Raw genomic sequence first — 16286 nt, 5'->3', positions numbered from 1 at the left:
AGCTCAGCCAAACCCAAATGAAGCTATCTACCGCATAGTCGGAAGGGTGGGGTCAGACTATAAAGGGTAGAAGTGATGACCACTGAGCAACAGCTAAGAAAAGGGAAGTGGTCATTAACCCTATCAACACTGAATCAAGAGAAATCAAGGAGGCTGTTAAATTCCTCGACGCTCAGCCAATCTCCTTGATTTCCTGACATCAGTCACCTGAGGGACTGTGACAGCAGCGCTATTCTACCTGTGAAATCCACCAAGATTTCACCAAGACATATGGCCCATTTCTTGGCCTTGCTGTGTGTCTTATGACCATAACATCCAAATTTAGACCCGTAATAACTGTCACAGTGGGGAGTGGGGGGAAAGTCCACACTGAACACCGAAGGTAAACGGGAACAGAAACTAGGTCTGAACACTGGGGAAAGGGGGCTGATCACCTCCTAGAAACCCTAATGCTAGTCCTGACTAACTAAAGTATGAAAAAAGCCATTCAGCAGTTTAAAAAAAACCTCAACCACTTATTATTTTTTTTTGTACAAGTAGCTATGATTAGAGATGAGCGAATTTCAGGTTGTGGGGTTCGTTCACACTTTGTTTGCTGGTGGAAGGTGGGTTGCGTTGTGGATTCCGTTGCCACGGGCCGTGGCGCAATTCTGTGGCGGAGTGCATAACTTATTCGTTCCGTCATGGTGGAAGTCTATGGCCTGCATAACGGAAACGGGACGGATTTGTTTTGCAGCCCATGGACTTCTGTTGTGAAGGCATTCCGTTATGCATTCCGTTGTGGAGTTGCATTGTGGTCCGTGGTGGCGGGGTCCATGGCGCAGTTCGCCTTTTTACCAGTGGACGAGGTGTGAATGAATTTCGGAATATGAAGTTCGCTCATCTCTAGCTATAATAGATACTTTGGGCACTATGGGGGCTATTATAGACGCTGAGAGCAGTAAGGGAGTCATTACATATGCAGGGGGCACTACAGAGAGATATTATATATACTGCGGGCACTGCAGGGGTTGGGATTTAAAAAAAAAATCCAGTGAAATTCACCATTCTTTTTTTTCATTTTTTTTGTTTCTTTTTATAATGTCCACCGTCAACACCTGTTAGAAAATGATAGACGGACAGAAAATAGATGCACACACTGATGCAAAATGGCCATAAAAAACTAAGTGTGTCCGGTCTTAACGGCCATTATTTTTCACTGTTGAGTCAATGTAGGAAAACCTACTCTGTTTGAACTCATCCTGAACTTCACCTTGAACCTCTTTAATTTAAAGGAATTCTTGTCATTTTCCTCTGCAAAGTAAAGAGCAATAATTGTGTCTAATTGAAAGATGTAAATGGGGGCACATGTTAATTCTGGCCAGGTATTGGTTTTTGGCATTTGGCCAAGACCCACTTCTACCAGAAATCTACCAGAATCAGGTGAAGCACATGGCACAACCACCAGTGGTGCGACCAAAAACTCCAGTGCAAAACTGTGTGAAGCAAACTGCCTCCTGTAAATTAATCTTTTTTTCCTGCAGTATAGGTCTCTCTTGTTTTTTCTTTAAATGATTGGTAACACATATATTAAACCTATCTGTATTGGCTCTCCATGTCTTGAACGTGTAAAGCCATAATGTATTTGCCTGAGTCTTATAAAAGATATACATCTGCTTTGTAGCATTTGCATAATTTTTTGCAATCGCAGCGTGCCTTTTTTAAGGTTTTAGGGGAACATTGTGATTTATATTATTCAAATAAATAATTGCAAAAAAAAAAAAAAAGTATGAACAGGCCTTGATGGTAGGGAAGTTCATACACCGTAACCTAGGGCGCTATCACACCCTGTTGAACCTTGGTTATCGTGTCAGGAATAGAGATGTCTGGTTCCTCCACCAGAAGGATGAACCAGAATCTCCCTCAGACATAGATACATAGAGACATGAGAGTGAGCAGCAAGCTGGAATTCATGCAAATGTTCTGGAACCAGAACTCCATAAAGGACACAGTACAAACAACACACACAGAACCCAGCACACCAGTAACTGCCTGAACCCCCATGCGACAGGATGCATGGCGGCCTCAGGCAGAGCTGCACACTAACTTGTTGTTCCCCCTCCGGGGAACCCAGGAGCCCTCTCACCAAAGGCACAGTCAGGGAAGAGTGTAGCAGCCAAGCAGGACATTACACACCAAAGACACACCAGACATGGAACAACCACTAGACATAACAACACAAACCCTAAACATAACCACAACACATAGAATAGGGAAGGTAGGGTAGAAGACGTAGAGGAGACATTGATGTCTCACTAGGTGGCCCCCAATAACTGGGCAGATGGAATACCCAGGACAGGATCATAGCTCCAGCACCAACAGACGCTGGAGGACAACTAAACTCCAGGGTACCAGCCACAGGCAATATAAGCACTTAGTGACCACACCCAGCCAGGTAGTTATCCCCACAAGCACCAGACAGGGAAGGGAAACAAACCTTAAAGGAGAAGTGTACACACATGCTGCAAAAACTACACGTTGCCCCAGGCAACCAGCATGCACGGCAAACTACACAGAGACCGAGACACAGCTGTGACAATAACATGCCTATATTATGGCTTGAATTAGGTTCTTGGCTCTGTTGATTTACTGAGATCTTGAACTGATCCACCTTGCTATAAAAAAAAACAGCAGCACCCCAATTTTTTTTCCAAATTTACAAAATTGTGGTCAAATAATTTCATTTTTTCTTCAAATTTTTGTCATTGGTAGAGTAACATTTCTTTGCTTTAACTTCCTAAAATGTAATTTGTGGCAAAATAGTAATATATGAAATCCAATAATAAAAACAGGAATGCAAGGCAACAAGATTTCCTATAAGGCACAACTGCAGCAAGCCTCAGTGGAGTCGGTGCAGAGGATGGGAGTGGTAGTGGCACTGATGAAGTGTTGTGTCACAGTGTTCTCAGGCCATTGCTCCCAGGGGATCAGTGCAGTGGAAATGTAGTATTAAAAAATGATGCCCAAATTAAATAAAGGGGGTCTTTTACTCTCAAATATATGCCAGTTTTCTGATTAAAAAAAGATTGCGTGGTGTAGGGTGCAGGACACAGGCCAACTCATTAGTCATTTTCTAGCCTGTCTTAGGTGTAGAAAATGGTCTAAATTTAAGCCAGAAAGATAGTTGGCTTTCATTTAGAGCGGCAGTGGATGCGCAAAAGTTATGTAGAGGTCTATTAAGACAGGCGTCCTCTTTAGTATACACAGTATACTGTCCTATGTAGTATACATATATATATATATATATATATATATATATATATATACACTCACCTAAAGAATTATTAGGAACACCATACTAATACGGTGTTGGACCCCCTTTTGCCTTCAGAACTGCCTTAATTCTACGTGGCATTGATTCCACAAGGTGCTGATAGCATTCTTTAGAAATGTTGGCCCATATTGATAGGATAGCATCTTGCAGTTGATGGAGATTTGAGGGATGCACATCCAGGGCACGAAGCTCCCGTTCCTCCACATCCCAAAGATGTCTCTTTGGGTTGAGATCTGGTGACTGGGGGGGCCATTTTAGTACAGTAAACTCATTGTCATGTTCAAGAAACCAATTTGAAATGATTCGAGCTTTGTGACATGGTGCATTATCCTGCTGGAAGTAGCCATCAGAGGATGGATACATGTTCTCATTCTGTTTACGCCAAATTCGGACTCTACCATTTGTATGTCTCAACAGAAATCGAGACTCATCAGACCAGGCAACATTTTTCCAGTCTTCAACAGTCCAATTTTGGTGAGCTCGTGCAAATTGTAGCCTCTTTTTCCTATTTGTAGTGGAGATGAGTGGTACCCGGTGGGGTCTTCTGCTGTTGTAGCCCATCCGCCTCAAGGTTGTGCGTGTTGTGGCTTCACAAATGCTTTGCTGCATACCTCGGTTGTAACGAGTGGTTATTTCAGTCATCGTTGCTCTTCTATCAGCTTGAATCAGTCGGCCCATTCTCCTCTGACCTCTAGCATCCACACAGCATTTTTGCCCACAGGACTGCCGCAGACTGGATGTTTTTCCCTTTTCACACCATTCTTTGTAAACCCTAGAAATGGTTGTGCGTGAAAATCCCAGTAACTGAGCAGATTGTGAAATCCTCAGACCGGCCCGTCTGGCACCAACAACCATGCCACGCTCAAAATTGCTTAAATCACCTTTCTTTCCCAATCTGACATTCAGTTTGGAGTTCCGGAGATTGTCTTGACCAGGACCACACCCCTAAATGCATTGAAGCAACTGCCATGTGATTGGTTGACTAGATATTTGCATTAATGAGAAATAGAACAGGTGTTCCTAATAATTCTTTAGGTGAGTGTATATATATATATATAGAGGTCAAAGAAGGCCAGCAGCACACCACGGATGTCAATGAAAAACATGTAGTTTATTCACCCAGAGTCAGCAGCGACGTTTCAACAGCTTGTTGCTGTCTTTCTCAAGCTATGTGCACATGTGTTACAAGCATGCATTTTAAAGGTGCATCAATTGAAAATACAATTAAAACAATTTATCCATACAAGGAAAATTAAATAAGATCCATGATTCAACATACTATACAAAATACATGAATTGTATCCAAAAAGTTACAAAATACAGTACATATGTGAAATATCAAATAAAAATACATAGTGATTGTAATATAGGGCAAGTACTGTAAATACCCCTAATTGGTGCAGGTGTGTTGTACATAATCACCACATTAAAAACTCACGATCAGCTGATGTTCAGTGCAGAGCCGGCATCATGATCTCGGCGGCGTCCCTGTTCAGTCTCTGCGCATGCGCAAAGAAATCAAATTGCGCGATACTACGTGCGCTGAGAAACTGATCAGCAACCACAACAAAGATGGCCGGGTCTGTCTCCCGGTCAATGTGCACATGTCCATGTACAAGTATCGGCCTCCCATCGATGGTCACGTGATACAAATCACATGATCGGATGTCAACAAGTACATGTATTAAGGAATCTGCATATTAAAGCATAGGTCTGGACACCTGTATACCCTGGGCCCCCACAAAAAAACTAATGTGGCGATCCAGGACCTAATGTCCTGTCAACCTAATAACTGGCAACACTAACACCCTACCATGCGCATATTGAGCGGGACTGGTGTCCAGCGTCAGCGATTGATTGCGTCAGCGATCCAACCACTGTCGAACTGAGGATGTGGCGACGTCGCGAGGGGTCTCCCTGCGAGACGTCGCCCACTCCATTGGACCACCCATCCCCCCAAAACAAGCGCACAGGGTGTAAATGCCAGAACTGGAGTAGTAGGGAAAAAAAGAACAATAACACTTTATAGTTAGAACCGTATAGATATAATCTATGGGTAGGTTCCGAACTGTCATGGAACATGCTCTACATCTGTACCGGAACAACAGTCGAGCCATCATATGCGTGGATGAGGTCAAAAAGAACAGTGGGTAGCCACCTGGATCAATGATGTTCCTCCCACCACACGGAGCATCAGTCTTGACCATGATCGATATGTAAATCTAAAAACAAAGGAAGAATTTTTTAGAAAAAATTCAAAATCGAATTACTTGATTATTATGTACACATGTGCACTCAACCTACAATGGGGGGTGAGGATCCATGCGTGACACGGGAGAGACAACACTACTCGACCCTAAAGTCGACATTCAACCCATTGGGCTTCAAGGTTTTTAAAGTGAAGATCCAAAATAGCTCTCGCTTTTTGAGGAGGGCTTGTCTATCCCCCCCACGCCTTCCCAATTCTATCTGTTCCAATATACGGAACCTTAGATCTTTCTGTGTGTGTCCTGCTTCTTTGAAGTGTTTAGACACCGGTAGGTCCATCTTTTCCTTCCGGATGGAGTACCGGTGTTGATTTAACCGTGTCTTCACGTCCCACGTGGTCTCCCCAACATACCGCTTGCCACAAGGGCATGTCAACTGGTAGACCACGTAGGACGAATCACACGTCAAATATTGTATGATATTAACCATTTTATTAGTAGCCGGATTAAGGAACGTATTCCCTTTCATCATGAGGTTGCAATTGATACAGTGATAACATGGGTAGCAGCCAGTCCGCGTGGAGCCACACATTGCTCTCACACTGGTCTTCGCACTACCTACGTCAGATTTCACCAATTTATCCCCCAAATTGCGTCCTCTGCGATAGGTGTATCAAACTCCTTGACTCGAGGGAAACTATTCCCTATCATCCTCCAATGTTTCCGAATGACAGCCGCAATTTGCGGACTGTCAGCGGAAAACTGGGAGATGAAGGGAATACAGGATTTTTTGGGGACCAATTTGGAATTGGTTGTAGTAGCTCTGTTATGCACTCGCAGAATGCTGTCTCCGATCAATTTTTTAGGGTATCCACGAGTGGCAAATCTCCGACCCATTTCTGTGAATCTTATATCCCTGGTATGTCCATCCTTCACAATCCTCTGTACTCGAAGGAACTGACTGAAGGGTAATGACCGAATCATGGGGTGGGGATGATGACTATCATAACGCAACAGCGTATTTTTATCAGTAGGCTTCACAAACAGGTCAGTCCTCAACCCCTGTCCCATGATCCGGACCTCCGTATCAAGGAACTGTAGCTTCTCAGTTGAATGGACCACAGTGAATTTAACTGTTGGATTGACTTCGTTGATAAATGCGTGGAACGCGAGGAGGCCCAACGTGTCACCCGTCCACACCAAGAAGATATCGTCAATATAGCGCCACCACCCCAGAACATGTCTGAAGTGGTGGCTGCCATATATAGACGACTCCTCGAGGTGGGCCATGTAGATGTTAGCTTAAGTGGGCGCCACGTTGGACCCTATCGCCTCCCCACGCATCTGCACATAAAAGTCGTCCTGGAACAGAAAATAGTTTTTGGTTAAAACAAATCTCAATAGTGTTAGCATGAAAATTTGGCACACCTCAGTATAGTCAGATGTTTTAAGACATGTTTCTACCGCCTGGAGGCCCAGCTCATGGTCAATCGACGTGTATAAACTACACACGTCGAATGATACCAGGGCTGCGCCCACAGGTATGTCAAAATCATTTATTTTGGATAAAAAAAATCACCTGTGTCTCTAATGAAAGACTTCGCAGAGATGGCATATTGGCGCCACATTTTATCCAGGAAAATAGCCACATTACAGAATAGTGACCCCCTCCCGGAGTCAATAGGACGTCCGGGGGGGGACACCAAGCTTTTGTGGATTTTAGGCAAGGTGTATAGAATGGGAGTACACGGTTTGTCACAATATAAATATGAAAAAAGTTTGTCATCAATGATACCAGCCTCCAGGGCTTGGTTCAGAATATCACGTAATTCTCTAAGTAAATTAAATTTAGGATCCTGTGTGATCCTCCTATACACCTGTGCATCATTAAGTTGATCATAAATCTCCCGGATGTACTCACTGGTGTCCATAACCACAACCCCACCACCCTTGTCAGCCGACTTGATGGTGAGGCTGTGGTTGGAGACCAGAGAGTCCACCGCGGTGATCTCCTTAGATGTAATATTGCCATATCTCAGGCTACTATCATCTGAGGCATGTTTTATCTCGTCAATATCCCTCCGTATTGCTAGAAAAAAGGCATCAACAGCCGGGTGATCAATTACAGGGTTAAAATTACTCTTGGTATATAACCCTGTGTTGCACAAAGATAATTCACTTAATCTAGCCCCATCACATCTAGGGGTTTGGCATTGTGCGGAAAACCAAATTTTAAGAAATCAAATCGCGCGATACTACGTGCGCTGAGAAACTGATCAGCAACCACAGCAAAGATGGCCGGGTCTGTCTCCCGGTCAATGTGCGCATGTCCATGTACAAGTTTCGGCCTCCCATCGATGGTCACGTGATACAAATCACATGATCGGATGTCAACAAGTACATGTATTAAGGAATCTGCATATTAAAGCTGTTGAAACGTCGCTGCTGACTCTGGGTGAATAAACTACACGTTTTCCGTTGACATCCGTGGTGTGCTGCTGGCCTTCTTTGACCTCTATATTGCCTTGGACCCCGGTGCCGGTTCACACTGGCCTGACCTGCACCCGCATTTTTGTAGTGTGCAGCATCCTCATTTTTTCAAAATATATTACTCGCACCAGAGGACGCTTGCACCTATACTATGGCTACACCATCTAATATCCGTGACCCAGATGTCTTTACCTACAGCAGGGAGGATGAATTAAGGATCCTGCGTGACACGGTGAGAGATAACACTTTTTTATTCACCCCTTCATTGTTGGACACTAAGAAACAATTTGAATATGAATCCAGACGCCTTATCAATTTGGAGCTCCATTTGTATACTCTGTGTGAGTACCATCAGAACCACAGAATACCACGTGGCATGAGGTCACAGTTGAGACCAGATTTGTTCCCCAATAATGCTGATTTTTGCACGAGATTCACCCAAATATGCAATAAGTTTGCTTTTGACATGATATTACTCAATGTTGAGATTTTACAAAAAGAAACAGTAGTGGTACAAGAAACCATTCAAAAAAATACCACACTATTGAAAGAATTGCTGTCCACTGAGGAATATACTGCATATATTGCTTCATGTGCACCACACTTTGATAAATTGAAAACAGACCTGCAGGAGAAGAAACGACACAAATGGTTACGGGATTTGGAGGACTATACACGTGGATTCATCTATGTGTGGCAACGTGATCCTAAAAACACCAGAGGAGGAGATAGGAGACAGAATCTCTCCGCTGATAAAAGAAATATGCGTTCGAGATCCAAGGACCATGAAAATCCGGAGCAAAGAGAGGTTGAGCTTCAAGCAATACTCCCAAAGCCTTTTTTAGGACTGGGTCCAGATGCAGCAGAACCAGGAGGGGCGGGAAACGCCACCACAAACGGAGAGGACAAAACCAATAATCACAGATCCCAACGCCAGAAGGCATCAAACAAAAAGAGGACACAGTGGTAAATATTTCTTCCTTCCCTTTAAATGATGCACAGCAATCCGTATTGAACAAGGGGCTTTCTTTTTGCCCGGTGTCCAAGACGGATTGGTTTAGCATGGAGCTGGACTTACATAGATTTCTACGTAACATCAAACTTAAAGGGACACTGACAGGCCTTCTGAGCATAGTTAGCTCTTTATATGCCCCCCCTAGGTCTTATAATAAGTTCCCAATTCATATAAGTATTATCCCTGTGCGCATTATAAAACGTTAAAAATAATCTTTATAATCACCTCTCCTTTCTGCCCAAGGGGCGTTCTTTGCGGCGCATTTGTGCCCAGCCGCGTCCCAACTGCCGGGTCCTTAGACACGCCCATCTCATTAGTATTCACTTCGCTGGGCGGTATTTCTCAGTCCCCGACATTCGGAGATCATGCGCATGCGCCCCCGGCACCCTCGCTCGCCGGGATCACATTGCGCCAAGTGAATACTAATGAGATGGGCGTGTCTAAGGACCCGGCAGTTGGGACGCGGCTGGGCACAAATGCGCCACAAAGAACGCCCCTTGGGCAGAAAGGAGAGGTGATTATAAAGATTATTTTTAACGTTTTAGAATGCGCACAGGGATAATACTTATATGAATTGGGAACTTATTATAAGACCTAGGGGGCATATAAAGAGCTAATTATGCTCAGAAGGCCTGTCAGTGTCCCTTTAAAATTAGGTTTTCCACACAATGCCAAACCCCTAGATGTGATGGGGCTAGATTAAGTGAATTATCTTTGTGCAACACAGGGTTATATACCAAGAGTAATTTTAACCCTGTAATTGATCACCCAGCTGTTGATGCCTTTTTTCTAGCAATACAGAGGGATATTGACGAGATAAAACATGCCTCAGATGATAGTAGCCTGAGATATGGCAATATTACATCTGAGTAGATCACCGCGGTGGACTCTCTGGTCTCCAACCACAGCCTCACCATCAAGTCGGCTGACAAGGGTGGTGGGGTTGTGGTTATGGACACCAGTGAGTACATCCGGGAGATTTATGATCAACTTAATGATGCACAGGTGTATAGGCGGGTCACACAGGATCCTAAATTTAATTTACTTAGAGAATTACGTGATATTCTGAACCAAACCCTGAAGGCTGGTATCATTGATGACAAACTTTTTTCATATTTATATTGTGACAAACCGTGTACGCCCATTCTATACACCTTGCCTAAAATCTACAAAAGCTTGGTGTCCCCCCCGGACGTCCTATTGTCTCCGGGAGGGGGTCACTATTCTGTAATGTGGCTATTTTCCTGGATAAAATGTTGCGCCAATATTCCATCTCTGCGAAGTCTTTCATTAGAGACACAGGTGATTTTTTATCCAAAATAAATGATTTTGACATACCTGTGGGCGCAGCCCTGGTATCATTCGACGTGTGTAGTTTATACACGTCGATTGACCATGAGCTGGGCCTCCAGGTGGTGGAAACATGTCTTAAAACATCTGACTATACTGAGGTGTGTCAAATTTTCATGCTAACACTATTGAGATTTGTTTTAACCAAAAACTATTTTCTGTTCCAGGACGACTTTTATGTGCAGATGCGTGGGACGGCGATGGGGTCCAACGTGGCGCCCACTTATGCTAACATCTACATGGCCCACCTCAAGGAGTCGTCTATATATGGCAGCCACCACTTCAGACATGTTCTGGGGTGGTGGCGCTATATTGACGATATCTTCTTGGTGTGGACGGTTGACACGTTGGGCGTCCTCGCGTTCCACGCATTTATCAACGAAGTCAATCCAACAGTTAAATTCACTGTGGTCCATTCAACTGAGAAGCTACAGTTCCTTGATACGGAGGTCCGGATCATGGGACAGGGGTTGAGGACTGACCTGTTTGTGAAGCCTACTGATAAAAATACGCTGTTGCGTTATGATAGTCCTCATCCCCGCCCCATGATTCGGTCATTACCCTTCAGTCAGTTCCTCCGAGTACAGAGGATTGTGAAGGATGGACATACCAGGGATATAAGATTCACAGAAATGGGTCGGAGATTTGCCACTCGTGGATACCCTAAAAAATTGATCGGAGACAGCATTCTGCAAGTGCATAACAGAGCTACTACAACCAATTCCAAATTGGTCCCCAAAAAATCCCGTATTCCCTTCATCTCCCAGTTTTCCGCTGACAGTCCGCAAATTGCAGCTGTCATTCGGAAACATTGGAGGATGATGGAATAGTTTCCCTCAGGTCGAGGAGTTTGATACACCTCCTTTATTCTCCTATCGCAGAGGACGCAATTTGGGGGATAAATTGGTGAAATCTGACGTAGGTAGTGCGAAGACCAGTGTGAGAGCAATGTGTGGCTCCACGCGGACTGGCTGCTACCCATGTTATCACTGTATCAATTGCAACCTCATGATGAAAGGGAATACGTTTCTTAATCCGGCTACTAATAAAATGGTTAATATCACCCAATATTTGACGTGTGATTCGTCCTACAAGGTCTACCAGTTGACATGCCCTTGTGGCAAGCGGTATGTTGGGGAGACCACGTGGGACGTGAAGACACGGTTAAATCAACACCGGTACTCCACTCGGAAGGAAAAGATGGACCTATCGGTGTCTAAACACTTCAAAGAAGCAGGACACACACAGAAAGATCTAAGGTTCCGTATATTGGAACAGATAGAATTGGGAAGGCGTGGGGGGATAGACAAGCCCTCCTCAAAAAGCGAGAGCTATTCTGGATCTTCACTTTAAAAACCTTGAAGCCCAATGGGTTGAATGTCGACTTTAGGGTCGAGTAGTGTTGTCTCTCCCGTGTCACGGATGGATCCTCACCCCCCATTGTAGGTTGAGTGCACATGTGTACATAATAATCAAGTAATTCGATTTTGAATTTTTTCTAAAAAATTCTTCCTTTGTTTTTAGATTTACATATCGATCATGGTCAAGACTGATGCTCCGTGTGGTGGGAGGAACATCATTGATCCAGGTGGCTACCCACTGTTCTTTTTGACCTCATCCACGCATATGATGGCTCGACTGTTGTTCCGGTACAGATGTAGAGCATGTTCCATGACAGTTCGGAACCTACCCATAGATTATATCTATACGGTTCTCACTATAAAGTGTTATTGTTCTTTTTTTCCCTACTTCTCCCGTTCTGGCATTTACACCCTGTGCGCTTGTTTTGGGGGGATGGGTGGTCCAATGGAGTGGGCGACGTCTCGCAGGGAGACCCCTCGCGACGTCGCTACCTCCTCAGTTCGACAGTGGTTGGATCGCTGACGCGATCAATCACTGCCGATGGACACCAGTCCCGCTCAATATGCGCATGGTAGGGTGTTAGTGTTGCCAGTTATTAGGTTGACAGGACATTAGGTCCTGGATCGCCACATTAGTTTTTTTGTGGGGGCCCAGGGTATACAGGTGTCCAGACCTATGCTTTAATATGCAGATTCCTTAATACATGTACTTGTTGACATCCGATCATGTGATTTGTATCACGTGACCATCGATGGGAGGCCGATACTTGTACATGGACATGTGCACATTGACCGGGAGACAGACCCGGCCATCTTTGTTGTGGTTGCTGATCAGTTTCTCAGCGCACGTAGTATCGTGCAATTTGATTTCTTCATGCATGTGCAGAGACTGAACAGGGACGCCGCCGAGATCATGATGCCGGCTCTGCACTGAACATCAGCTGATCGTGAGTTTTTAATGTGGTGATTATGTACAACACACCTGCACCAATTAGGGGTATTTACAGTACTTGCCCTATATTACAATCACTATGTATTTTTATTTGATATTTCACATATGTACTGTATTTTGTAACTTTTTGGATACAATTCATGTATTTTGTATAGTATATTGAATCATGGATCTTATTTAATTTTCCTTGTATGGATAAATTGTTTTAATTGTATTTTCAATTGATGCACCTTTAAAATGCATGCTTGTAACACATGTGCACATAGCTTGAGAAAGACAGCAACAAGCTGTTGAAACGTCGCTGCTGACTCTGGGTGAATAAACTACACGTTTTCCGTTGACATCCGTGGTGTGCTGCTGGTCTTCTTTGACCTCTATATTGCCTTGGACCCCGGTGCCGGTTCACACTGGCCTGACATGCAACCGCATTTTTGTAGTGTGCTGCATCCTCATTTTTTCAAAATATATATATATATATACAGTACAGACCTTCTCATTCAAAGAGTTTTCTTGAAGGCATCAAAACTATGAATTAACATATGTGGAATTATATACATAACAAACAAGCGTGAAACAACTGAAAATATGTCATATTCTAGGTTCTTCAAAGTAGCCACCTTTTGCTTTGATTACTGCTTTGCACACTCTTGGCATTCTCTTGATGAGCTTCAAGAGGTAGTCCCCTGAAATGGTCTTCCAACAGTCTTGAAGGAGTTCCCAGAGATGCTTAGCACTTGTTGGCCCTTTTGCCTTCACTCTGCGGTCCAGCTCACCCCAAACCATCTCGATTGGGTTCAGGTCCGGTGACTGTGGAGGCCAGGTCATCTGGCGCAGCACCCCATCACTCTCCTTCATGGTCAAATAGCCCTTACTTTCAAAGTTTTCCCAATTTTTCGGCTGACTGACTGACCTTCATTTCTTAAAGTAATGATGGCCACTCGTCTATTCAGTAGGACTATCAGCTGTGTATCCACCTGACTTCTCCTCAACGCAACTGATGGTCCCAACCCCATTTATAAGGTAAGAAATCCCACTTATTAAACCTGACAGGGCACACCTGTGAAGTGAAAACCATTTCAGGGGACTACCTCTTGAAGCTCATCAAGAGAATGCCAAGAGTGTGCAAAGCAGTAATCAAAGCAAAAGGTGGCTACTTTGAAGAACCTAGAATATGACATATTTTCAGTTGTTTCACACTTGTTTGTTATGTATATAATTCCACATGTGTTCATTCATACAGGGAGTGCAGAATTATTAGGCAAGTTGTATTTTTGAGGATTAATTTTATTATTGAACAACAACCATGTTCTCAATGAACCCAAAAAACTCATTAATATCAAAGCTGAATATTTTTGGAAGTAGTTTTTAGTTTGTTTTTAGTTTTAGCTATTTTAGGGGGACATCTGTGTGTGCAGGTGACTATTACTGTGCATAATTATTAGGCAACGTAACAAAAAACAAATATATACCCATTTCAATTATTTATTTTTACCAGTGAAACCAATATAACATCTCAACATTCACAAATATACATTTCTGACATTCAAAAACAAAACAAAAACAAATCAGTGACCAATATAGCCACCTTTCTTTGCAAGGACACTCAAAAGCCTGCCATCCATGGATTCTGTCAGTGTTTTGATCTGTTCACCATCAACATTGCGTGCAGCAGCAAGCACAGCCTCCCAGACACTGTTCAGAGAGGTGTACTGTTTTCCCTCCTTGTAAATCTCACATTTGATGATGGACCACAGGTTATCAATGGGGTTCAGATCAGGTGAACAAGGAGGCCATGTCATTAGATTTTCTTCTTTTATACCCTTTCTTGCCAGCCACGCTGTGGAGTACTTGGACGCGTGTGATGGAGCATTGTCCTGCATGAAAATCATGTTTTTCTTGAAGGATGCAGACTTCTTCCTGTACCACTGCTTGAAGAAGGTGTCTTCCAGAAACTGGCAGTAGGACTGGGAGTTGAGCTTGACTCCATCCTCAACCCGAAAAGGCCCCACAAGCTCATCTGTGATGATACCAGCCCAAACCAGTACTCCACCTCCACCTTGCTGGCGTCTGAGTCAGACTGGAGCTCTCTGCCCTTTACCAATCCAGCCACGGGCCCATCCATCTGGCCCATCAAGACTCACTCTCATTTTATCAGTCCATAAAACCTTAGAAAAATCAGTCTTGAGATATTTCTTGGCCCAGTCTTGACGTTTCAGCTTGTGTGTCTTGTTCAGTGGTGGTCGTCTTTCAGCCTTTCTTATCTTGGCCATGTCTCTGAGTATTGCACACCTTGTGCTTTTGGGCACTCCAGTGATGTTGCAGCTCTGAAATATGGCCAAACTGGTGGCAAGTGGCATCTTGGAAGCTGCACGCTTGACTTTTCTCAGTTCATGGGCAGTTATTTTGCGCCTTGGTTTTTCCACACGCTTCTTGCGACCCTGTTGACTATTTTGAATGAAACGCTTGATTGTTCGATGCTCACGCTTCAGAAGCTTTGCAATTTTAAGAGCGCTGCATCCCTCTGCAAGATATCTCACTATTTTTGACTTTTCTGAGCCTGTCAAGTCCTTCTTTTGACCCATTTTGCCAAAGGAAAGGAAGTTGCCTAATAATTATGCACACCTGATATAGGGTGTTGATGTCATTAGACCACACCCCTTCTCATTACAGAGATGCACATCACCTAATATGCTTAATTGGTAGTAGGCTTTCGAGCCTATACAGCTTGGAGTAAGACAACATGCATAAAGAGGATGATGTGGTCAAAATACTAATTTGCCTAATAATTCTGCACGCAGTATAGTTTTGATGCCTTCAGTGTGAATCTACAATTTTCATAGTCATGAAAATAAAGAAAACCCTTTGAATGAGAAGGTGTGTCCAAACTTTTGGTCTGTACTGTATCTTAGTATATTATTCAGAATCAGTACGACAAGAAAAATATATTCTCAGTTCACTTCTGCAGTTATTTCTGTTGAAAGCTTATAGGGGCGTGTTTCAGTACAAGAAAAATAGATACGCACTGCACTATTGCAATTATTTCTGGTGAAATCGTATAGGGGCGTATTATAGTAAAAAAGGGAAAATATATACGCACTGCACTGTTGCAGTTATTTCTGTTGAAAGCGTATAGGGGCGTATTTCAGTAAAAAAATATATATATACACGCATTTCACTTCTGCAATTATTTCTTGTAAAAGCGAATCCGGGCGTATTTCAGTACTTCAAGAAATATATATATGTACTTCACTTTTGTGAAAGCGTATAGGGGAGTATTTCAGTACTACTAGAAAAATATATTCTCAGTGCATTTCTGCAGTTAATTGTGGTGAAAGCATTTAGTGGACGTTTAGTACAAAAAGAAAAATATATTTGTCGCTTTTATGGGTGTTTTAATTTCCATTTAATTTGTGTAGTTTAGCTACAAGTGCAGTGTCCCACTCGTGATCGTGGGCACCGCAAACTAGTTTGATTGTGTTTTATTGTCATATATTATGCCTGTATGCTGTACTTCATCTCATGTCATATTATCCCATGTCACTATGTGATTCTATGTGTAAGATCCTTTACACAGGCCTAGTTAGGGTGCATTTCACTA

At 43.3% G+C, this 16286-nt stretch overlaps 1 long non-coding RNA gene across 1 annotated transcript; it reads left to right on the top strand.

Moving 5' to 3' along the window:
* Nucleotides 1–534: 534 nt before the first annotated feature.
* Nucleotides 535–15682, top strand: LOC120993220. The gene is made up of 3 exons (XR_005777168.1): nucleotides 535–660; nucleotides 10561–10564; nucleotides 15670–15682. It is a non-coding gene; the product is annotated as an uncharacterized LOC120993220 (long non-coding RNA).
* The last annotated feature ends 604 nt before the right edge of the window (nucleotides 15683–16286 follow it).

The sequence above is a fragment of the Bufo bufo genome, chromosome 3 (assembly GCF_905171765.1).
Source record: "Bufo bufo chromosome 3, aBufBuf1.1, whole genome shotgun sequence".
Classification (NCBI taxonomy): domain Eukaryota; kingdom Metazoa; phylum Chordata; class Amphibia; order Anura; family Bufonidae; genus Bufo; species Bufo bufo.
This window is presented reverse-complemented; position numbering and strand designations above follow the sequence as displayed.